This window comes from Heptranchias perlo, chromosome 3 (genome assembly GCF_035084215.1).
Source record: "Heptranchias perlo isolate sHepPer1 chromosome 3, sHepPer1.hap1, whole genome shotgun sequence".
NCBI classification, from domain to species: domain Eukaryota; kingdom Metazoa; phylum Chordata; class Chondrichthyes; order Hexanchiformes; family Hexanchidae; genus Heptranchias; species Heptranchias perlo.
In genome coordinates, this window is record NC_090327.1 from 70,967,075 (window position 1) to 70,989,889 (window position 22,815).

Here is a 22,815-nt window from a genome sequence, read left to right on the forward strand (position 1 = left end):
GCAGCAGGGAACTTTAGCCACCAGTCGCGCATATCGAAAATGCATACCCTCATTTTCCGGTATGTGTTGTTGATGGGGAAGATTCTCATGGGTGCAGGCCGTCATTCTGCTAAATTCATCACCGGTGCACCAATGATATTGAATTTTGCACCCATAATTCCCTGAAAGTGCAAATGCAAAGTGATAAAGTTATGAAATGGCAATAGCAGTTCGGGTTTTATAAATAGGGCCATAGACTACAACAGTTCAGAAGTAATGATATGTAGGAATATATAAAAGTTACAACATGGAACCAGGTCATTCGGTCCAACCAATCCATGTCGGCATTTACCCTCCATGTAAACAAATAGTACTACTCACATTCCCAAATCTCTTTATCCCCTTTTCCTTCATCCATCACTCCAAACTTAAGGTGGACATACTATACTTAGACTGAGTATACCACTGTTTGTGCTCCTCATCATTGATCAGTGAATCTTGGATTTGTGCATTTGTGTACATATCAGGGAGGACAGGATTCAGCTCAGCTGTGAATGTCCCTAAGTTTGTATAGCTTGCCTAGCTTTGCACATGAAGAATGGTTATTTGGGCAAGTTGCCGGAGGGCAGTTGGCACTTATGGAATCATATGGGCTAGCACCTTCAGCACAAGATAGCTTTCATTAGCCATTCTGATCAAAAGAGGGTTAACTGTCCAAGAAGAGAATCTTGAATCTCAGCACGATGAACACACTAAAATGAGCTGTGCTAGTCAATTCTGAGAATCTATGACAGCTGTAATTTCAGTGTCCCTGAAATGTCTGCTTCTAAGCAGGTTTCTCATCTTCTCTCTCTGCTTATTAATGATGACAGTAACATTTGCTCAGGTCAGCACTGTGAATAAATTGGGACTGTGGTAGATATATTCTTGGCAAAGTATAAATCCTTGTTTATTAGTTTACATTTGGAGCATTTATATTATTAACTGCAATTTCTTAAGGTTCACAGGGGTGGGAGAGAAGCACTCTCTGTACTCAGTGTATTCACACTGCTTTATATTTTCTGATGTTTATTACTGATTTAACTATTTTTCCTTCTTTCTTTGTTATCTGTCTAGTACTCTATCTGGACAGCCTTGTGGGTCGCCTGGAATGTATTCATTTTCTGCTTCTATTTGGAAGTTGGAGGACTCTCAAAGGTAAGGACCAGCTTTTAAAATAACCATTATATACTAAGTTGTAATAGTTTTGGAGTGAATGATACATTCAAATCTAGCCACACCAGCAGCTCCCTTTAGTGAGATGTCAGTAATTTGTTTTCTCCTTGCCCTCACTTGTTTACAATGTGTGCCCTAGTTTGACAACCCGAAACCTTGAATAGAAAGAAAACTGCAATAGTTGCTCTACTGTAGGGTGTTACAATGTTCAGTGCAGCTTTTACCCTTACAAAGTGGGAGTATAATCATTATCACAGACAACTCATATTAAGTTATAATTTATGACATGCTATTTCAGTGGATTTAACTGACATCAGGTCAAGAAGAAAATGAATAAGATCCCACATTAGTAAATGATGTATATGCGTGTTGGGGATTAGCAGTAATCAATATTTGGATCAATGTGAAATTTGAAACATGATCATTCTCAATATGAATATGATAATATTATAATTCATCATGTTCCCCCATTGTGCCACTAATTGCATAGTGAGAATGTTGTTCATCATATTGATCATTGCCCTTCCTCTCAGCTCACTGCCATTTTCTGACACATGATTAGCTGAACAATGACAGTTTAAACATGCTTTTGTTCCCTGTTAAAGAAACCCACGCTTTTTCCAAGTGAATAGGGACCCATTTTGATGACCTGTGCATTCCTTTGAATACTAAATTTCCTTTGCAACTTTCAAATTAGGGTGTACACACTTTCTGCTGACAGAATGATTATATTCTGAATTATTTCCTGTGAGATACTCCAACTGCTAAATATTAAAATTATAATGATTACATTTTGACAATCATAAAATGTTTCTTCCAAATTTTTTGATCAAACTAAAAATACATGACACTTTAAAGAAAACATTTTTAGTGATATTTTCTTTCTTAGTAATTTATCCCTCAATTACGGTCTGTCTGGCCAAGCCACAAATTCTATCCAGCCTTTACCCTGTAGCTGCATATTAGTGCCCTAACACCTAATACCACCTCCTAAAATGTATAAACTTTTTATTTCACTTGTTAATATACTTCTTTGCAAAATCCTCAAACCTTCACCATTCTGGTAACTGGCTCCAACCTTTAGAAGAGCAAACCTTATTGGATCTATGTGATATTTTTCCATTTCATACACCAGTCATCTTGTGTCCTTCCTTAGTGACATTGCCAGCTTAATGCAAGATAGAAACTGAATTAGTGGCAGTTTTATGATGTGAACCCATGCCCACTGCAGCTGAGGTGAGATTGCCCAATCTCATTTTTGAGTGGGACTCTTGTACAATGCAGACAAAGAATACTTTCATGTAGACTGTTTTTGTTCACAATCAATGGGGTTGATGTTAACTGTTCCCGCCGGACGTGAAACAGGTCACAGCGGGTCAGTCACCCATTTTACACCTCGTCCGGTTTTCCTTTCCAGTGACTTCAATAGAAAGGAAAATCAGGCAGAGTGTAAAACGGGCCGCTGTGGCCTGTTTCATGCCTGACGGGAACAGTTAAAATTGACCCCACAATCCTCACCATCTTTAAATTTGCTCACCCCTTTCGATGCACAAGTGCTGTAGGTTTTTTTTCCTTGCTGTCCCAGACAAAATGGAGAAAGGATTTGTCGGTGGCCTTGTTGGAGAGATTTGCCCTCTCCATCTGCAATTGATGTAACAGAGGCTGTTGTGGTTCAGCAATGGGGGCAGACTAACTAGCATTGAGACAGATCACCACTAAAAGCATCCAACCACCTAATATTAATTTTTAAAAACTCTCGCTCACAAATGCTAAAAGAATGATTACACAAATTGAGCTGGCTATCCACACAAAATGAAAAAGGGGAAAATTAATTTACACAGTGGGACAGAACTCAGATATTGGGAAAAATACTTTTTTTGTAATGGAAGAATGGTAAGTTTTCTTTTACCTTTTTAAGTAATCAGGAGTTAATCCTACCATGTTGACATGGGTTCATGGGTTGAAATTGTTAGATTTTCCCTTTGTGTCTGTATCACTAATGTCAATGGTAAATCTGTTGGCAAGTAATTATAATCTGTTTAGACACCATTCACAGGCACCTTTTTTTTTCCATTGAGCCCAGGATCAGTGACCATACATATTGAAACCAATACCTCTGAATGGACATGTTACAAGGGGATCTCTTTGTTCAGTGTCAGTCCAGTACATCTGCCGCACTCAGTGGTAAAGTAATAGGATGGGTATATGGTTATAGCATTAAAGGAGGATTTCTGAAAATAAGAAAATGCAAATAGGCTGGAAATACCATGAATTCAATAAGACTTAATCAAAGAAATTCTCCAAAACCTGGTCTGAATTTCTGGCCAACTGTCAGCAGTTGGCTGACACATCATTAATATAATACACTGCATAATATAAGCACCACCAAAATATGGTAATTCACAGAGTTACAGCAGCACAATCAAAGTTTACCAGACTTTGATAGAAGGAGTAATCACAGCAGTGAACCATAATACTGCTATCACTCACCAGGGCTAATCACCAGGATCAGCCACAAGCCAATTAGCAAGCCTTTTCCCTATCATTCTGCATAATGTACCATATGTACTGTATACTATGAAATCAAAGTATGACAATATTGTGACGGAAGAAAAATTGCAACAAAAAAGATTGACTTGTGCTCAATGGAAAGATTTTTATAAAATATCCTGGAAGCATCACCACCATTTTTGGTGATGTGAGTGGGAAACCATGGTGAATCTGCTTGCCTTAGGTGCAATGTAAAGATTCCACAAGGAAGAAGTCCAACATTGTCGGCAATTTTAAATGCTATTGGCATACTGCAGCTATAAGTCATCATAGAACTGAAAATGCTACAAGCTGCTTCTTAAACTTTGTCCTGCTAGCCAGACATTACAGAGTAGGTAAAATGCTGTTGGGATTAAATAATGTCACATCTGGCTGGATATGTCAAATTATTTACTGCCAACAGTCCTTAAAGTACAAAGTAATACAAAGAGTAACCTATCTAATTTATTTTGTTCAGAAAGGCTGTAACCTGTATTTTCACTTGGAGAGTAGCATTGGCTGCATAATTTCTTTGGCATTTGGGGAAAGAGTGCAAATTCTGCTAATACTTGGAGTTAGTAAACGTTGAGGTACAGATATAGCATTAAGCTCAACTTGAAATACATCAGCTCAATCGGGTCTTCCGTTAATGTCTGTACCTCCACATGAGGGACAGTATGGCTGGTAATGGTGAGAGCGCTTCTCAATTATTGACAATGAAAAGTTCCACAGTTGATGTGGAACAACATTGTGATATTGTGAAAATTTCTGTCAGCAGTGTTGGCATTTTTGTGCTTGTCTGTGTCAATTTCAGTAGTACAATTTAATTAAAATAATGTAAAATAAAAAGGGCATGTAAATTAGTGAAGTGAAATTGAACTTTTGATGGAGGCAGAAAATGGTAGTGGATTGGAAAGGAAAATCAACTGGGTTGTTTAACAGGCGGCTGATACTTTAACACCCGTTTTCTGTCACCGTTGAAAGTTAAAATCAGCCCTAAGGTTTTAAGACCAAGTGCAGTTTTCAGGTGAAGCAGGACTCGAGGGCAGAGGATAATTGGACCAGGGCATGCAGACATAAATCAGTCCCATTTAAAGTCATACAGTCTGTCCTTAATTTTATATAATAATTTGATTTTATATTATTTATAGTTCAATAGTAAAACTATTAGAAGCAAAGAAGTAGAGTTGATTGGAGCATGTGAGTTTCTCTGCAGTACAGGCCGACATGTGGAACTGAGATGTTACAGTGCCACCACTCACAGGAGACTGTAATTACAGTGTGAAAAGTTTACCTAGTGAATACCTGTTATAAATGTAGCTATAAGAATTTATAATGGGAAAAAGCTAATACAAAGTATGACAAAAATGTGACAACTGGAAGTCAGGTTTTATACACAGGATGTGCAGGCAGACATAAGGGCCCAGAAACTCGATTGTGTAGCATGCAGTCTGCACGCCATATTGGTTTGCCTGTGAAAATCAGGAGCCTAATGCCAGTTTCAGGTCCTTTATGAAATTGGGTCCTGACTGAGCACTGCATGCTCCGTGCAAGCTGCAGCCATTGTCTCAGGTGTACAGTAGCCAAACAGGAATGCTCCTCCTGGCTTCACATTAAACTGCGGGTTGCTGCCAGCTCATGCTCGCTCTGCTCCCATTTGCCTCCCCCCCCCCCCCCCCCCCCCGCCCCTCTCGATCTTATCATAGGCCCTTGGCCAGTGTTTGAGCTCACCAATTTCGCTCCCCCTGCCTGCCTCCCCAGCCTGTGACCGGAGAGCTGCCCCTGGGCTGCAGCTCGCCGCTCACGTACAAATGAGGTCGGCGGATTAATTTGCCATGATCCTGCCATCGGCCTCTTTGGCCTCGTGCAGCATGAGCTGCAGCCGGATCGTGACCCACTTTGGGTGCAATCCAATTTCTAGACCAAGATTTTTAATATAGCTGGATATGTTCCATATATATATAAAAGATATGTTTTGCGAATTCAAGAAAATGAGCTCATTCCACAAGCTTTTTTTATCATCTTGTAACAGTCTTCACTAATTTATGAATGCAACGTGCAGTGTTTCTTCGAATGACCAGTGACACGAGCATTTGCTAATAGACATAGCAATTTGCCATTTGACAGAACAGCAAATAACTAAAGGGAGTTGTCCAGTAGTGGAAACAGCTTTTTTTGTGCTGCTGGAAGTTAAGTAAGTGCCAATCAATCAAAAGTTAAGAAAAGTAGAATGTAGTTAAAGGGATAGCAAAGTTTTAAAAAGCTGAAATGAAAGGAAAATACTGCGGGAGATCTGACATAAACACAGAAAATGCTGGAAACACTCAGCAGGTCAGGCAGCATCTGTGGAGAGAGAAACAGAGTTATCGGCCCCCATATTTACGGGGAGGAGGGGAGGGAGCGGGGGCGACTGTCAGTGGCTGAGAAATACAGGAAAGGAGGAGGTCTTGCTGAATTTAATGGCAGGACCTCATTAGAATTTTTCTCTCAGTTTCCCGCCTGGCAGCTGGCGAGGTTGAGAGGCTGGCCACTGCCAGGCAAGAAAGCCTGCTGCACAAGGCCACAGCCAGGGACTGGAGAGGAGGAAGAAAACAGGGGAGAGATCGCGGGGTGGGGGAGCAATGAGAGAGATCGCAGGGTGGGGGGCAAAGAGACAGATCACGGGATGGGGGGGCAAAGAGACAGATCATGGGATGGGGGGGCAAAGAGACAGATCACTGGATGGGGGGGCAAAGAGACAGATCACGGGATAGGGGGCAAAGAGAGAGATCGCGGGGTGGGGGGCAAAGAGAGAGATCGCGGGGTGGGGGGGGCAAAGAGAGAGATCGCGGGGTGGGGGGGCAAAGAGAGAGATCGCGGGGTGGGGGGGCAAAGAGAGAGATCGCGGGGTGGGGGGGCAAAGAGAGATCGCGGGGTGGGGGGGCAAAGAGAGATCGCGGGGTTGGGGGGGCAAAGAGAGAGATCGCGGGGTGGGGGGGCAAAGAGAGAGATCGCGGGGTGGGGGGGCAAAGAGAGAGATCATGGGGTTGGGGGGCAAAGAGAGAGATCGCGGGGTTGGGGGGCAAAGAGAGAGATTGCGGGGTGGGGGGGCAAAGAGAGAGATCGCAGGGTGGGGTCTGGAGATCGCGGGGGGTCAACAGATCGTGGGGAGGGAGCAGGTTAGCATGAGGGGCCGGGGGGAAGCACTCCTTCTCCTGGCCCACAAGCAGTGCTGGAAAAGCACTTACCTGCTGGACCCGGCAGTTCTCGCCTCCCTTTAACTGTTGGGTTTTCTGAGCTCTGGTGCAATTGCCTTTTGTCTATTACTTAAAGATCAATAGAGCATGTTTGGCCACTGATTTTCATTCAGAAACTAATGTGCAATGAATATTAAATTTCAGGGACTTTGTACAAACAACAGAACATTTGTTTGGGGACAACAATGTGGCTCTGTTTGTTCCCGAAGCTTATTCTACTGAGAGAATTTCTTTTTCAGGTGTATCACAAAGAAACCTTGCGAGCTTTGATGGCTGAGAAGAACAATGCCTTGCTTCCCCGCGTAGAAAGCAGGAGTAACTAAAATATCTGGCTTATAATTTTAAAATGTAAAGTAGATCAACTAAAGTTGGTGATCTTTATTGGCTCTTTTGTCTCTTCCCCCTCCACCCACTTGTCATTGAACACAACTCAAGATCACTAATAGAATAATCATTAAATAAAACTGAGCTGCTGATCTGGACTGTTTAGAATGAGGCTGCATTCATAAGTCAAGTCTGTAAAAATGTCTTAAAGCTGCTCTGCTTGTGATGTACAGTCCAGCAAAGCCCTGGTGCTTGATCCCTGGTCTGAACTGATCTTGCACATCTCTGCTGGTGTGATGCTCAGGGCAATGCTGTTAGCCTCAGCATACATGAGGTGAGGACGGGATTGGGTTTAGCTGTGATGTGGAATAGCCTAACGGCACTCACTATCTAAGTTTATACATGGAAAAATACAATTTGGACAACCTACCAAAGAGGTGCCTGTTGATCTGTACTGCAACTTGAGTGAACCCCTTCATGAAAGGGGAAAGAATATTGGTGTAGAAATTTGATCGTGCCTGAAAACGGTGCTGGGACCTCATAATGTTTCAGACGTGTAGCCAGCCAGCGATGAAAGACAAAAGAGCCAATCTATTCATTGGCTCGACGTCTATTTGCGGGGGAGGGGACTGTGGGAAGTGCGGGGTGGGGGGGTGGAGAATCAGGCTTCACTGATGCCATTTAAAGGCAGCCAGCACCTCTTAAAAGGGAGATGCACTTTGGCTCCAGACATCAGGGATACATTTCTGAGTACGGAAATGGCTGCAAGAAGTTCAGAGGGAGCACCCAGATTCTGTGATGCCATTTTGGAGGCCCTAGTCCAGGTGCCCCAACCCCCCCGCCCACCGTCCCACCCCAGAGGAAAGAAAGCCCTCCGGGCAATACCTCTGCCACCAATGGGAAGAGGTTGATGAAGTTAATTCCAGGAGCTTAGCTCCCAGAACATGGCAGCAATGCTGAAAGAAATACAGTGATCTCACCAGAGTTGTCACGGTATATATACTGCTCTCTTACTGTCTGCTCCCACCTCTACCACCTCCAGCCTCACTACGTACAATACTCCCCTCATCCACTGCCTTTCGATCTCCTATAATCACTCCACCTCCTTTTTATCATAATCTGACACTCACCACTATTGCAACCCTTACTTTCCCAAACTTCACATTTTACACACTGCATACCAACTATTCAATAACGACAAGCACATTCTCCAAACACCTCACAAGACTGTCACGAACACACTCCCTTCTTTCTTGCAGGGGAAGGCCAGTCTCCCTGAAGATGCACCATCATTCAACCTGACCCTAGCAAGCACCAGTACATACACTGGCACCACATGTACTTTAGAGACTAGGCTAGAGGATGGGCCTTCATGTGGTGAATCACTGGGAACAAGTGCACAGATGCTGACTTTGAGGGCCCATGGCTACCGAAGAAAGCTGATGGGCGTTCACAGGAAATCCTAGGTGCATTGGGCAGCCTGCTAGCGAGCTTGCACACAATGGCCCTCATTGCTGCGATGGAAGCTTGCCACCTTGGCTCTGGGGGCCAGTGTAACATGGCCTTTCAGAGCATCAGATCGCTCCTGCACTCTGTTCTTGTGCAGACCCTTAGGAGTGCTGAGGTGCTGTTTCAGGAGAGTGGCTTTGGCTCTGTGGGAGATGCACCTGCTGTAGCCTATCAGGATGATCACATACCTGAAACCCTGCCACCTACTCTGCCAGTGCCCGAGGTAGTGCCGCACAACCAGCTGGACCCTCAAGGCCCAGAGCTGCTCGAGGTCGTCCAGCATGGCCATCTGAAGTCTCCTCCATGGAAGCACTACCTCCCAAGCTGTAGCCACTGTGGATATACATCGTAGGAGCACTAGGATTGGTAAACGAGCACGGAAGATAGACACCAAGAGGTTGCACAAGGGTGATTAATAACCATTTCTGTTAACTATTAGATGCATCGGGGGTCTCCCCCCATAATCTGCTTCTGCACCCCCCGCTCTGTGCTGCCCCCCCCCCCCCCCGCTCTGTGCTGCCCCCCCCCCCCCCCGCTCTGTGCTGCCCCCCCCCCCCCCGCTCTGTGCTGCCCCCCCCCCCCGCTCTGTGCTGCCCCCCCCCACGCTCTGTGCTGCCCCCCCCCCCGCTCTGTGCTGCCCCCCCCCCCCGCTCTGTGCTGCCCCCCCCCCCGCTCTGTGCTGCCCCCCCCCCCGCTCTGTGCTGCCCCCCCCCCCCCCGCTCTGTGCTGCCCCCCCCCCCCGCTCTGTGCTGCCCCCCCCCCCGCTCTGTGCTGCCCCCCCCCACGCTCTGTGCTGCCCCCCCCCCCGCTCTGTGCTGCCCCCCCCCCCGCTCTGTGCTGCCCCCCCCCCCCGCTCTGTGCTGCCCCCCCCCCCGCTCTGTGCTGCCACCCCCCCCCGCTCTGTGCTGCCCCCCCCCCGCTCTGTGCTGCCCCCCCCCCGCTCTGTGCTGCCCCCCCCCCGCTCTGTGCTGCCCCCCCCCCCGCTCTGTGCTGCCCCCCCCCCGCTCTGTGCTGCCCCCCCCCGCTCTGTGCTGCCCCCCCCCCGCTCTGTGCTGCCCCCCCCCCGCTCTGTGCTGCCCCCCCCCCGCTCTGTGCTGCCCCCCCCCGCTCTGTGCTGCCCCCCCCCGCTCTGTGCTGCCCCCCCCCGCTCTGTGCTGCCCCCCCCCGCTCTGTGCTGCCCCCCCCCGCTCTGTGCTGCCCCCCCCCGCTCTGTGCTGCCCCCCCCCGCTCTGTGCTGCCCCCCCCCGCTCTGTGCTGCCCCCCCCCGCTCTGTGCTGCCCCCCCCCGCTCTGTGCTGCCCCCCCCCGCTCTGTGCTGCCCCCCCCCGCTCTGTGCTGCCCCCCCCCGCTCTGTGCTGCCCCCCCCCGCTCTGTGCTGCCCCCCCCCGCTCTGTGCTGCCCCCCCCCGCTCTGTGCTGCCCCCCCCCGCTCTGTGCTGCCCCCCCCCGCTCTGTGCTGCCCCCCCCCGCTCTGTGCTGCCCCCCCCCGCTCTGTGCTGCCCCCCCCCGCTCTGTGCTGCCCCCCCCCGCTCTGTGCTGCCCCCCCCCGCTCTGTGCTGCCCCCCCCCGCTCTGTGCTGCCCCCCCCCGCTCTGTGCTGCCCCCCCCCGCTCTGTGCTGCCCCCCCCCGCTCTGTGCTGCCCCCCCCCGCTCTGTGCTGCCCCCCCCCCGCTCTGTGCTGCCCCCCCCCCGCTCTGTGCTGCCCCCCCCCGCTCTGTGCTGCCCCCCCCCCCGCTCTGTGCTGCCCCCCCCCCCCCGCTCTGTGCTGCCCCCCCCCCCCGCTCTGTGCTGCCCCCCCCCCCCGCTCTGTGCTGCCCCCCCCCCCCGCTCTGTGCTGCCCCCCCCCCCCGCTCTGTGCTGCCCCCCCCCCCCGCTCTGTGCTGCCCCCCCCCCCGCTCTGTGCTGCCCCCCCCCCCCGCTCTGTGCTGCCCCCCCCCCCCGCTCTGTGCTGCCCCCCCCCCCCGCTCTGTGCTGCCCCCCCCCCCCGCTCTGTGCTGCCCCCCCCCCCCGCTCTGTGCTGCCCCCCCCCCCCCGCTCTGTGCTGCCCCCCCCCCCCGCTCTGTGCTGCCCCCCCCCCCCCGCTCTGTGCTGCCCCCCCCCCCCCGCTCTGTGCTGCCCCCCCCCCCCCGCTCTGTGCTGCCCCCCCCCCCCGCTCTGTGCTGCCCCCCCCCCCCGCTCTGTGCTGCCCCCCCCCCCCCGCTCTGTGCTGCCCCCCCCCCCCGCTCTGTGCTGCCCCCCCCCCCCGCTCTGTGCTGCCCCCCCCCCCCGCTCTGTGCTGCCCCCCCCCCCCGCTCTGTGCTGCCCCCCCCCCCGCTCTGTGCTGCCCCCCCCCCCGCTCTGTGCTGCCCCCCCCCCCGCTCTGTGCTGCCCCCCCCCCCCGCTCTGTGCTGCCCCCCCCCCCCGCTCTGTGCTGCCCCCCCCCCCCGCTCTGTGCTGCCCCCCCCCCCCCGCTCTGTGCTGCCCCCCCCCCCCGCTCTGTGCTGCCCCCCCCCCCCGCTCTGTGCTGCCCCCCCCCCCCGCTCTGTGCTGCCCCCCCCCCCGCTCTGTGCTGCCCCCCCCCCCCGCTCTGTGCTGCCCCCCCCCCGCTCTGTGCTGCCCCCCCCCCGCTCTGTGCTGCCCCCCCCCCCGCTCTGTGCTGCCCCCCCCCCGCTCTGTGCTGCCCCCCCCCCGCTCTGTGCTGCCCCCCCCCCCGCTCTGTGCTGCCCCCCCCCCCGCTCTGTGCTGCCCCCCCCCCGCTCTGTGCTGCCCCCCCCCCGCTCTGTGCTGCCCCCCCCCCCGCTCTCTGTGCTGCCCCCCCCCCCGCTCTGTGCTGCCCCCCCCCCCGCTCTGTGCTGCCCCCCCCCCCCGCTCTGTGCTGCCCCCCCCCCGCTCTGTGCTGCCCCCCCCCCGCTCTGTGCTGCCCCCCCCCCCGCTCTGTGCTGCCCCCCCCCCCCCCGCTCTGTGCTTTTACCGGAGGCTCTTGAGAAACAGTAAAAAAGTGATAATGAGGGCCGGCCGTTAACTTCAGCGCGACCTCCGTGTTGCCGGCATTTCTGGGTTTTCCGGCTGCAAACATCCGCCCCAGCCCACTCCCCGCCTACCCGTAAATATCAGGGCCGTAGAATTGATTTGTTTGATAAATTTATTTTTTGTTCTAGATTTGGTGTTGGTGTTTATTTGTAGTGAAGTGAAGGAAAGAGCCACAAGTCTGAAGTGAAGGAAGGCAATAAGGTGATGTTAATGAGGATGATGGTGAGAAGGATTGCGGGACTGTTTTGTATTGGGGTTGGGATGGATTGTTCACGTGATGCACTGCTGAATGAGCTGCTCTCTGAGAACTCTGGCACCAAGGGCACTGGTGGTTGATGTTGCTTCAGCTCTTCCTCCCCCTTCTCCAACTGCACTTCTTGCTGCCCAGGTGGTGGTAAGAGCTGATCCCTCATGATGGCAAAGTTGAGCAGCATGCAGGAGGTGACCACAGATCTGGATACCCTCTCGGGGCTGTACTGAAAAGCTCCTCCCGAGTGGCCCTGGCAGCGGAAGTGCTGTTTGAGCATGCAGACAGTCTGCTCGATGACGTTCTGATGGCTCTTGTAGGCCTGCTCTGCAGCTGTGCCCGGGTTCCTGACAGGAGTCATGGGCCAAGTCTGAAAGTCTTGTCGCCCAGTAGCCAGCCTGTAACCTGACGGCCTAGTTGGAATAAAGGTGGCACAGAGGACTGGTGCAGGATGAATGCATCATGACTGCCCTACCAGCCTGGTAGACTTGTTTTAAAGACAGCCAACTATACCAATAGAGCCTGGTTACTGATGTGGAGTGTAAAAGGGGGAGTGTAGTGCAGAGAGGCAGTCCTTCCAAAATAGGTATGTATAAAAGTAACTGAGGTGTGTATGTGGTATGAAAGCCTTAAACACCTTCAAATCTTGTGTAAAAAAGCAAATGTGTGCTGACCATAGGCTTACTGAGTCAGTTCTCACGTCTGCTATTATCAACCAGCATTTCATGTTTTAAAATTGCAGTCAGAGTTCAATGAGTACGAATTGAACAGAAATCTAAACTGCAGTCTCAAACTGATTAACCCTCCCCAATATTTTGAAAGCTTATGTTTTATTGTTTCTTCTTGTACCTACACACTGATTAAACTTCTCTGTTTATGATGTAAGGCATTGTCTGCTCAGACCCAGGTGAAGCTGACCTAGTGGGGAAATATTCCACTGGTGTGTTATTGAGCCCTGAGGAAAGTCCCAGGTTCGATCCCTGCTGTGTGCAGAGTTGGTTGATTTCAGCTGAGGTGGCAGTGCATGTCCGACAGTTGGGTTCAGTATGTCAAGCTATGAAGTCATGGATGATTCTTGCCCCTGATCACTATTAAGTGACCTCCACTGGAAGTGGATATCAAGTGAGGATAGGGTTAGGATTGGCCCGAATGGTATCTGCTTCCCTCCTCCATGGCCAAACAGCACAACAAAATCCTCTATCTAGATTTTTGCATGCAGAATGGATGAAATACCAAAGAGTTGCCAGTGCCGGTGGAACTGTACCACTGCAGGAGTCACCACCTGGAGGAAAAAAATGGAAAGAATAAAGTGAAGCAGATAAAAGCAGTGTGATTAACTCGCTCTCCAATAATCCATGTCTTCCTCAAGAGAAATGCCTCGCATCCATCCTGTGCCTCCCCAGCTAAGCGCGGCTGAAACCCATAACTTTTAACATGAAGAATTACAAGAGGTCATCCCTCGATCATTAAAACTTGTGGAATAATTTTACCATAATTTCTAGGCTACAGTAAACCAAAGAGTTTTTCTGACTTCCACTGGGAGCGTATATCAGAAATTCAGATGCTCATGGCATGTCCACATTTCCAACAGGTGAAGCCTCCAGCTGGGATGCTGATTTCAGAAAATTACCCCAATTTTTTTTGAGTTACAATTGAAATCCTATCTCTGCCAGTTTGTGAGCCATAATATTTAAACAGTTATGTGATGTTGAGCATATATTGTCAATTAAAAGCTGTTGTGTATTTCCCTTCTTGGATTTTAATACCCCTGAAAAATCGACCTAAATCTCCAAGTGTTATCAATTACACTACACCTCCCTAAGACCATGGCAGCCTTATTAATATTGTAATGATTGTAAAGTTTGTCTGCTCTCTCAGTTCCTGAACACAAGAACAATACATTAATGAAATTTGCATTTTTAATTAAATGCAGGGAATTCAGTGACAGCAGCAGCTCTCCAATAGCTTATATTATGCAGGAAAAATTGATAGACCAGCTGTAGCCTGTTACAAATAAATATCTTCTATGAGCTAAGGGATGGACTGACGTGCTAATAATGTAAGGTATGTTCTCCTGCTATAGGCCCCTCAAGACAAGTGCACTCTATTCTGCGGACTGCTGAGTATAGAAACATGGAGGTCTGCCTTTGTAGCAATGTTGAGCATTCATCATTTTGGTAGATAACCAAATGTCCTCTTGTGCATTGTAGTGTCAGATAGCAGGAGATTGCTGCAAGTGACACAGTAAATAATTGATGAGATCAGATATGCTACCTCTTTTGAGTGACCACTGACTCCTTCAATCTAATGCTTCTGTGGAAATTCATCAGTTGAGCTGCCCTCACATTACAGTGCTCAGCAAGCACTGAAGGTAATAGGGGCTGCTTAAAGAATTCCTCTTTTGTCTCTGACAAAACTGATTACATGCGGAAACTTTGCAGCCACAGCCCATTGCGAGTAAAGACACAGCCCATTGCGAGTAAAGACTTGTTTTAATGTTAGCAAACGGCAGAAGCTGGTGAGTTTGTCAAAATATAATAAATTGCTGAGGGAGGACACAGCTGTACCCTAATGCAGTGTGATGATGTATGTGCTACTGAGATCCCTCATAGCCTGCAGGCTTAGATGAAGGCTGTCTGAAGATTTAGTTAATGGCCTGATTCCTTTCTTCCATCCTTTCCAGAAAACTGGATACTGTAACATTAATATGCAGCAGTTTCTAGATGCTAGATATCAATCTCAATATTTCCTTTTATTTTGTGTATACACAAACTTGTGTCCCAAAAAGTGTATTACAATTACCACATGCAATGTGCCTCATCTTTTGGTGCAGTGTATCATCACATGCTGACCCCGGGTGCTATCAACTGAGCCAAACTAACACACACATTCAGTCAAGAATTCAATAATAAATCTGTCTATATTGCAACAAGTGATAAATATGTTGCACCTTCTTACATGTTTTTGGGTACTAAAGTTGTAGAGAATGACTAATGCTCAGGTTTGACCTATACATCAGATCTTATGACATAAACATTGTGCTGCATTTGTTTTTAAAGGACAGCATGAGAACTGCTCCATTTTCGTACTTGGGGTTGATTCTGCAATCTAGTGCTCCCAGTAGGGAGCCATGCTGCAGGGAACATAGGACCCATCTTCACCCTGCCAGGCAGTTAAAATGCCCTCAGTGACTTGCCCCCTTCGACTGCCTTCCTGTGGGTTGCAATTTTAACCTGCTGTTTTGAGCAGGTGGTATTTTAACCTAAGGTCTGCGCGGGGAGGCTATTGTGGCTTCCTTGCCAAGCCAACCTGACGACAAGTGGATCCAGGGCCAGAAGAGGCCCAGAAAAGTAAGTCACTTAAAATTCTTTTTTTGTTTCCTTATGAGTCAGGCCGAGCAGCAGTGTTCCTCTGCCCCCCCCCCCCCCCCACCAAGGAAAGCTCTCCTACCACGGGCTTCACTCCTCCACGTTGACTGTGATACCTTCCTGAACCCCCCCCCCAAACACTCAGGCGATTGCCACGGACAGTTCCTGCTTGTCTCAGGCAAAAGCCTCCTGCTGCCCGAAACCGTGCTTCCCACCAGGTTTGAGCAAGAGACTGATGTGGCCCGTGCAGATGATGCCCTGGAGTTAAAATCTCCCAGGCCTCACACCGTGGAAGGCCGGACAGTTTCCCACCCGCCTCGGGCCCCACCTGCACCACTCCCACCAGCAGTTAAAATTCGAGCTGATGAGTCAGAGAATCAGGGTTACAGTGTTGCAACCCTATATCTTATCCATGTTTACTTTGAACATGGCTACCCCACGAGAGCGCAGGATCGTGGAATTCATCCTACTGTACAATAACCATTGCTCTTGGGCATTTAATACATGTCAGCTGTGATGGCACAAAGCAACACAAGCTACATCATCATTTGACTCCCATATTCTTTTTGTAATCCTCTATGTTATAGAAATAAAGCAACAATTTGGAACCATGATGCTACTGGCTGTGCATTAAGGTAATTTCTTGTCAGGTAGAACTAGCACTTTAGAAAAATAAAAAAGGGCCCATTGGCTCTAAGTTAAGGAACCTTTTGTGAATAGTTCTGATATAAAACCTGCTCAGAAGTACAGTTAGCTTGGGGACTTGGAACTAAAAAAGGCCTGCAATTGTAGTGCAGTTTACAAATAAAAGATGAGGTTAGAGAAAAGTGCTGTATGATGCATGTTTTAGAGTTCCCAGAGGAAGAAACCTTAAAAAAAACAAATGCATACTAAATTATTTCCTTGAGCCTGAAAGAAGACAAGTCTTCATGTATTTAGGAAATAGAATCTTTGAATTTTTATGGGTGGGATTTCTGTGTTTTCTACTTAGAAATAGTTCTGAAGTTTATCTAAAGATTCATTTTGACAATATTTAGCATAGAAGTGGACTTTACTGACCTTCATATATAATAAGAAGTCATTTTACACATGTGCAATGCCATTTTCATGTGTGTGTTGTAGCATCCACATTGCCTTTTTATTTTAATTTGCTATTTTTAAAATAGTTTGTTTCCCTGGTAATTTAGTAAAACATGAGGAAAATTGAGAAACAGTTAGTCTCTGATATTCTAGTGGAAGTTTTGCTGGTCCCTCACAATTTTCAGGAAGCAATGGATTTTAGTGGGAGGCAACAGAGCACCAAGAATCAAGCAATCCTCATTTCATTAAGCTGGAAAGAATTCCACACCCCATTCCAAATTCTTGCAAAGTGTACGTGTCTGAGTCACTGCTAATTACTGGAGGAATTAAACATCTGATTCTTCATGCTTAATTAGGTAGAGGGGGTGTATAAGTTTCACCACTTGCTGTTTCTATTCAATATCCAGGAACACCTCCTTCATTTAAAATGCATTGATTCACCATGCTTCAAATACCATTTCAGGATTTCTGATCTGTTCATAGCATGACATCTTGCTGAAGATAACTAAGAGGCCTAAAACAGCTTTGGGCACATATTGAGTGCCTTGTCTATGTGTAAGGAATATTTAATGAATATCTATAATATATTAAAGTTTTATATCTGTGTGCATGTCCTGTCTGCACCATTTGACTTTTTGTGATTTTTTATCATATGTTTTGTGTCAACTTTTCCTATTATAAATTCCTATGTTCACCATAATGGAAAACATGTTTGCAAACTTGTCACTCTGCAATTTGGTCAGAGGGTTGCACAATTCTCAAAATGCTTTCTAAATTTTTTTTTCTGTCTATTATCTTAATCCAAAATATGGGTTTAAGCAAAATTAAAATTACAAAAGTTACATATTTCACAATAACATGATTACATTTATCTATCAAATTGCCTATTGTGCATTTTAATACCTTTGTTAAAGTTTTTTGTTAAAAGCCTCAGCCTCTCCCAAAAACCTGGGCTTGGAGGAGCAGGAGTGTGTTTAGTTTTGAGGAAAGCGGGGGCCTCATTAATATGTAAAAGTTGCTATGACTCAATTAGGACCCCGAACTCCTGAATTGTGGAAGTCACACATAGTGCCAGACCCACCGGGAGTGTTCTTCTCGGTCTCAAAAGGGAATTTTGGGCCTCCTCTGCCCCAGGCTTTCCTCCCCCTCCACCTTACCCGACCGCGGTCCCCTCCAGACCAACCCCCGGCCACTTACCTTAGTGCCAGGAACAGTTACCTTAGGTCCCTGGCAGTCCAACTTGAGAAATAGAAATGAGGCCCAGGATTTTAAACCTCTCCGGGCTTCACGTATCGTCATCTAGGGTGCTTCACGTCCATCCCCGCCTCTGCACGCCACACTTGTGCCAGATGTTAAAATTGGGGCTTAAGTTTTTGCCAGTTTAGTATAGCCAATTTTGTTTTTGTTATGTAGTTGATTTTTCTGCACTAATGCTAAATACAGGCTATAAAATAAGCAAAGGACCCGACTGTACACAGAGATTTATGTGTGTATTGTAAAATAAGAGGTGAATTGGTAACATAAGGTTTTAATGTGAATTTACTGAGTCCTAGTGCTAAATAGTGAAGACAAAAGGCCTTTCCAAGCATCCATTTAGGATCAGCATTAGCTGCAGAGACCATGGGGAGATTTGTTTCTGGATAAACACAATGATTTTTTTAATGATGAGGGACTGTTAGCAAAACAAAAAGTGCAGACTTTACTGTAAAATAACTAGTGCAGATCTAAAGGTGGGCACTCTTAAAAATTATTTATTTTCCAGTTAGTAGTCTTGCACTTTTTAAAAGAAAAGTGTGTTTCACAATTAGATGATATGAGAGGGAACTGATTAATTCTAGTTAATTTTGCGATGCTTTCACATAAAGCAGTATTTATCGTACCTACCCCTAAAATTTCCCTTAAACTGTACATAAAATTGGGATGCAGTTATCCCCATCAGATCTGTGCTAATGTTTTTTTTTAGTTTTTAAATTGTCACCTATTTCAGGACTCCATGGAAAAAAAACTCTATTGCAATTACCCGTTATAGAGAAATAGACACACCTAAGTGACCTTCAGCAAAGGCTATTCCCTTGTAGCGAGCCCATTTATCAGAAATAAAAAAGGAGACTTGTTTTATTAACAGTTTGACTGTAGCTATTATTTACAGTAAAGCAAGAAAATAGTTGTATACTGGTTTATTCATTGGTGGAGTTGCATTTGATGGGCAATTTACAGGAAAAAAACATCAATATAATGAGTCTGTCAACATAATTGTGCATATTGGTACAATAATTTTATGCACTTCATAATCAGGGTGATGTATTTATTTTTAAGAAGATTTTTTGTGCAAATTTTATGCTCATCAAAGTGAGGGATGTTAATCCAGGAAAATGGAACATATTTCAGGCACCCATGAAGCATTCCCAGGCAGATAGTGTGATTAGATGCAGAGCAAAGCACCCTCCCACTTCCTCAACAACATTCCTCAGCCCAATCTCAGAGCAGTACCCCCTACTGCATCAGTGTGACATTTTTTTTCATTTCCCTCACCCGCCATCCTCTGACCTCTTTGATGCAAATTGCAAATTAGGGAAATCGGAAACAAAAACAAATATGCAGGTCTGTCAGCATCCTTAGATAGAAAAGACAAGTTGGTATTTTGAGTGGAACGGTTCTTCAGAACTGAAAACTGAAGGATAAACATGCATCTCAGTGGAATCATAAAAAAGGGAAATGGACAAATAAACAACAAATATTTCAATCACAGAGATGAATTAAATGGGTTGAATGACCTGCAAGCTTAAATGCAAAGCAGGAGCTGGTACAATAATATAAAAGTTCATCTCAGTGGGGTAATGAAAAGACATCTAAAAAAATACAAAAGAACAAACAAATCACTAAGACAATGAGAACACCCGAGGAAAGAAGTGAGCAAATGGGGGAAATTAGAAAATAAACACACAGATGCAGATCTGAAATGCTGAGAAACAAATAGCTTGTATGACAATCATGCAAGGACATAGAACAGCCACAGCAAGAGTACAGCGCCCCCCCCCCCCCCCGCCCCCCACTGCCCCCACCATCCTCCAACTATCAGAACTGTGTCTGACAAAGAGGACATGATTTTAACATTGAAAAATGGATGGGTTGGGAGTGGGGAGGCATTCAAAATCGGAACCATTTCAGACCTGTCCCCAACATGCCTCCAACCCGCCCACAGTGTTCACGGGGGCGGGACAAGGGGCGGGCGACCAACCCACTCCCAGAAGGCAGATTGGTGACTAAAACCTTTCAAGGAGGCTGCGGGCCTCCATTTTTGCAGAATTTGCAATTTCAACCCATGAGGGCCGAGATTCCCGGACCTTCTCCTTCGCGCCACTGAAAGGAGGCGAGAAGGCCTGAAAATGCAGGTAAGTGCCTTTCTAGCACAGCTTGTGGGCCCGGAGGAGCAGGAGTGCTTCCCTCAGGCCCAATAATCTTACCTGCAATGTCTCCCAACGATCGTGAACCCCACCCCCTGATCCCCGACCTCCCAACGATCACGAACCCCGCAATGACCCCCGATCCCTCCCCCATGCCCACTGCCCCTATGCACCAGTGCCCCATGCCCTGTGGCCACCCATGCCCCCATGTCCCCCCCCCCCCCCCATACAATCAAAGATTTACCTGAAGACTTACCTGACTGGCTGGTCTCCTGTCCGACTGAGACCAGCCTGTCAATCAGGCCGGTGAGTCGGACGGCAAACCAACAATAAAAAATTAAAGACGTCCTTACGTCAAAATCATAAGGACGTCTGGGAAACCTGTACTTCCAGGTTTCCCGTCTGCAACTTGACCCCCCGCCCCCTTCCTGGCTCGGGGTCAAAATCATGACCAGAGTCTTTACTCTGAGCATCAACTTGTCTCCCCTCTCACTGACAGGTCCTCTCCCCACCCCCCCAACACTTCCTGCCGTAAAGACAGTGAGCCTCTTAAAATGATATGCAGCCAGGGTTGAATCTAACTGCTGTCTCCAAGCCCTGCACATGAGTACTTGGAGACAGCAATGAAATTTAGTCTCAGTGACTTTCTGCCCAAATGGCAGTTTAATTTTTAATTTTAGTAAACTGCTAAGGAGACAGCTGTTAATACAAAAACAATAAATGAAATTTATAATGTTTCTAGACAATAAACTGACAGTCTGGGAATTTCTTAAGATTCACTTTGACCTAATGTGAAGGTAAAATGATGACAAACTACATCGTTGAGGTGATGTCATATCACTTGCCAGAATTTGATCTGACCAACATCACTCTGAGTTATATTACACAGTTTGTGTTGCTCTTTTGGCCTTGCATCAAAACTATGTTGTATAACTGCCCTGTTAAAACAATACTGTACTCATTTTCATTACATTAACTAGTGACTAGGAAAAAACTGCCTTTTATATGAAAAATTTCTAGCAAAACAAATTTTTATAGACCAACTTTATGAAGTTTGTATTTGTGGTGAAATAGCTGAGACCAATTTTTTTTATATAATGAGGGAACTCTAGCAAAAATTAATTTTATAGACTACAGATTTTCCAAATGAACGTAATTGGGAGGGTAGCCACGTCTGTTGGCTACGCAGTTAGAGAACCTGCGGCATGTTGCCCTTCATTTTTCAATCATTTATTTTAATGAACAGAAAATCATTGGTCGGACGCCCAGAGTTTCCCCATATCCATTCCTGGTGTGCATGACCAGCATGTAAGACCAAGCCACCAGTAGTGCACATTCATAAATTATAATATCCTGATGTTTTAATTTAGAGGTGCATTTATTACATACTGTTGCATGCCACAGACACAGAGACCGTTCACCGTTAGCTATGTTTTTACAGCCATATTTATACATAATATATGAAGAAGATCTTCACTTTGGATTGTGATTAATCTATAATTTTACACTTCAATTTTTCTCTATGATAAAAATTAAACAAACTAACAGGATTTAGGTTCAAGCACACAACACCTTTTCTGATAGTTATTGCCTTAAATGTGAAAACACTCCAGTCTCACACAGCCCACTAACATTGTCTGTGGTGCCTGAGAATCATTTGCTAAGAAAATGAAAGGACAGTTATACTGACCCACTATAACATTTGATCAGTCAGCTAGTCCTTAAGTCCAAATTGAACGTCTTTTGAGGTATCAGAAAATGGCTGGAAGTGATAGTGTCTCCCTAAAAGCTTTGTGCTTAAAAATCCACAAAAGTAACCAGTGTACACAGATGGTGCAGTGATCTGTGGCCCACAGGAGAAGGGTTGTTTACTTGGTGTCTCTCCACATTAGGGGAAGTGTCACGATTAATGGATGATGTCTCTCCACTCTGGGGGAGGGGTAGTCACAGAAGTCAGAATAAGTGATCTGGGTCGAGGAAACAGCCCTTTAGGATTTTCCATAGGGACCTATTAAAAACCTGTTTTCCTCAGCCTCACTTTGGGGAATTTGAAACTGATGTTGGGAAATGTAGTTTTTAAAAAGGCAATTTTTCATGTGAAATATGTGAAAACTAGCAATATCATGACATACTCAATATAAAACAATACAATATTTTATTTCCAACAGAAATATAAAATACAAAAGTGCTGGAAATACACCACACAAAATACAGCAAAATCTGACAAAGAGGGGCTAACTTTCAACTTCAGCACCTGGGATGTAACCTGGCAGAGCAGATCATCCACCCATTGTAGAACCTGCCCGATTTTCATCCCTTTGATGTCAATTGAAAATTAACCCACTCTCTACCTGAAATGTTAATCTGTCTTCTCTTTTCAGATGGAGCTGCTGTCTATTTCCAGCATTTGCAGTTTTATTTCTTTTTATCTAATTTTCAACAGGTATACCTATTGAAATAGCCAGAAATATGAGACAAGAAGTAGGAGAGCTTAACTTGCAAAACACATCCCTGCCCCACAATGCATTTGCTTTGTAGAAAGTTAATAATTTTATAGCAGATTAGTAGTAACCAATTTATTTTTCAAAAGGTGGGATGTGGTTTTGGGGGGCGGGGGTGCACAATGGGAGAAATTGACAGAATATGTCAATCATTTGTTTCTATATACCCAACTGGCTCAAGTTAGGTATATAAATGGCAAGTAACATTCGCACCAGACAAGTGCCAGGCAATGACCATCTCCAACAGGAGACAGTCTAACCATCTCGCCTTGACATTCAACGGCAATACCATCGCCGAATCCCCCACCATCAACATCCTGGGGGTCACCATTGACCAGAAACTTAACTGGACCAGCCACATAAATACTGTGGCTACAAGAACAGGTCAGGGGCTGGGTATTCTGTGGCAAGTGACTC

At 46.8% G+C, this 22,815-nt stretch overlaps 1 protein-coding gene across 1 annotated transcript in view; it reads left to right on the top strand.

Annotated features, from left to right (window-relative positions):
• The first annotated feature begins 1,127 nt into the window (after nt 1-1,127).
• The window catches only part of LOC137306481 (sodium/potassium-transporting ATPase subunit beta-1-interacting protein 2-like), a 186,437-nt gene continuing 164,749 nt past the window's right edge, over nt 1,128-22,815 (top strand). The window contains exon 1 of the mRNA XM_067975744.1: nt 1,128-1,176. The gene's annotated coding sequence lies outside the window, so the exon portion shown is untranslated. The remainder of the gene's footprint in view (nt 1,177-22,815) is intronic.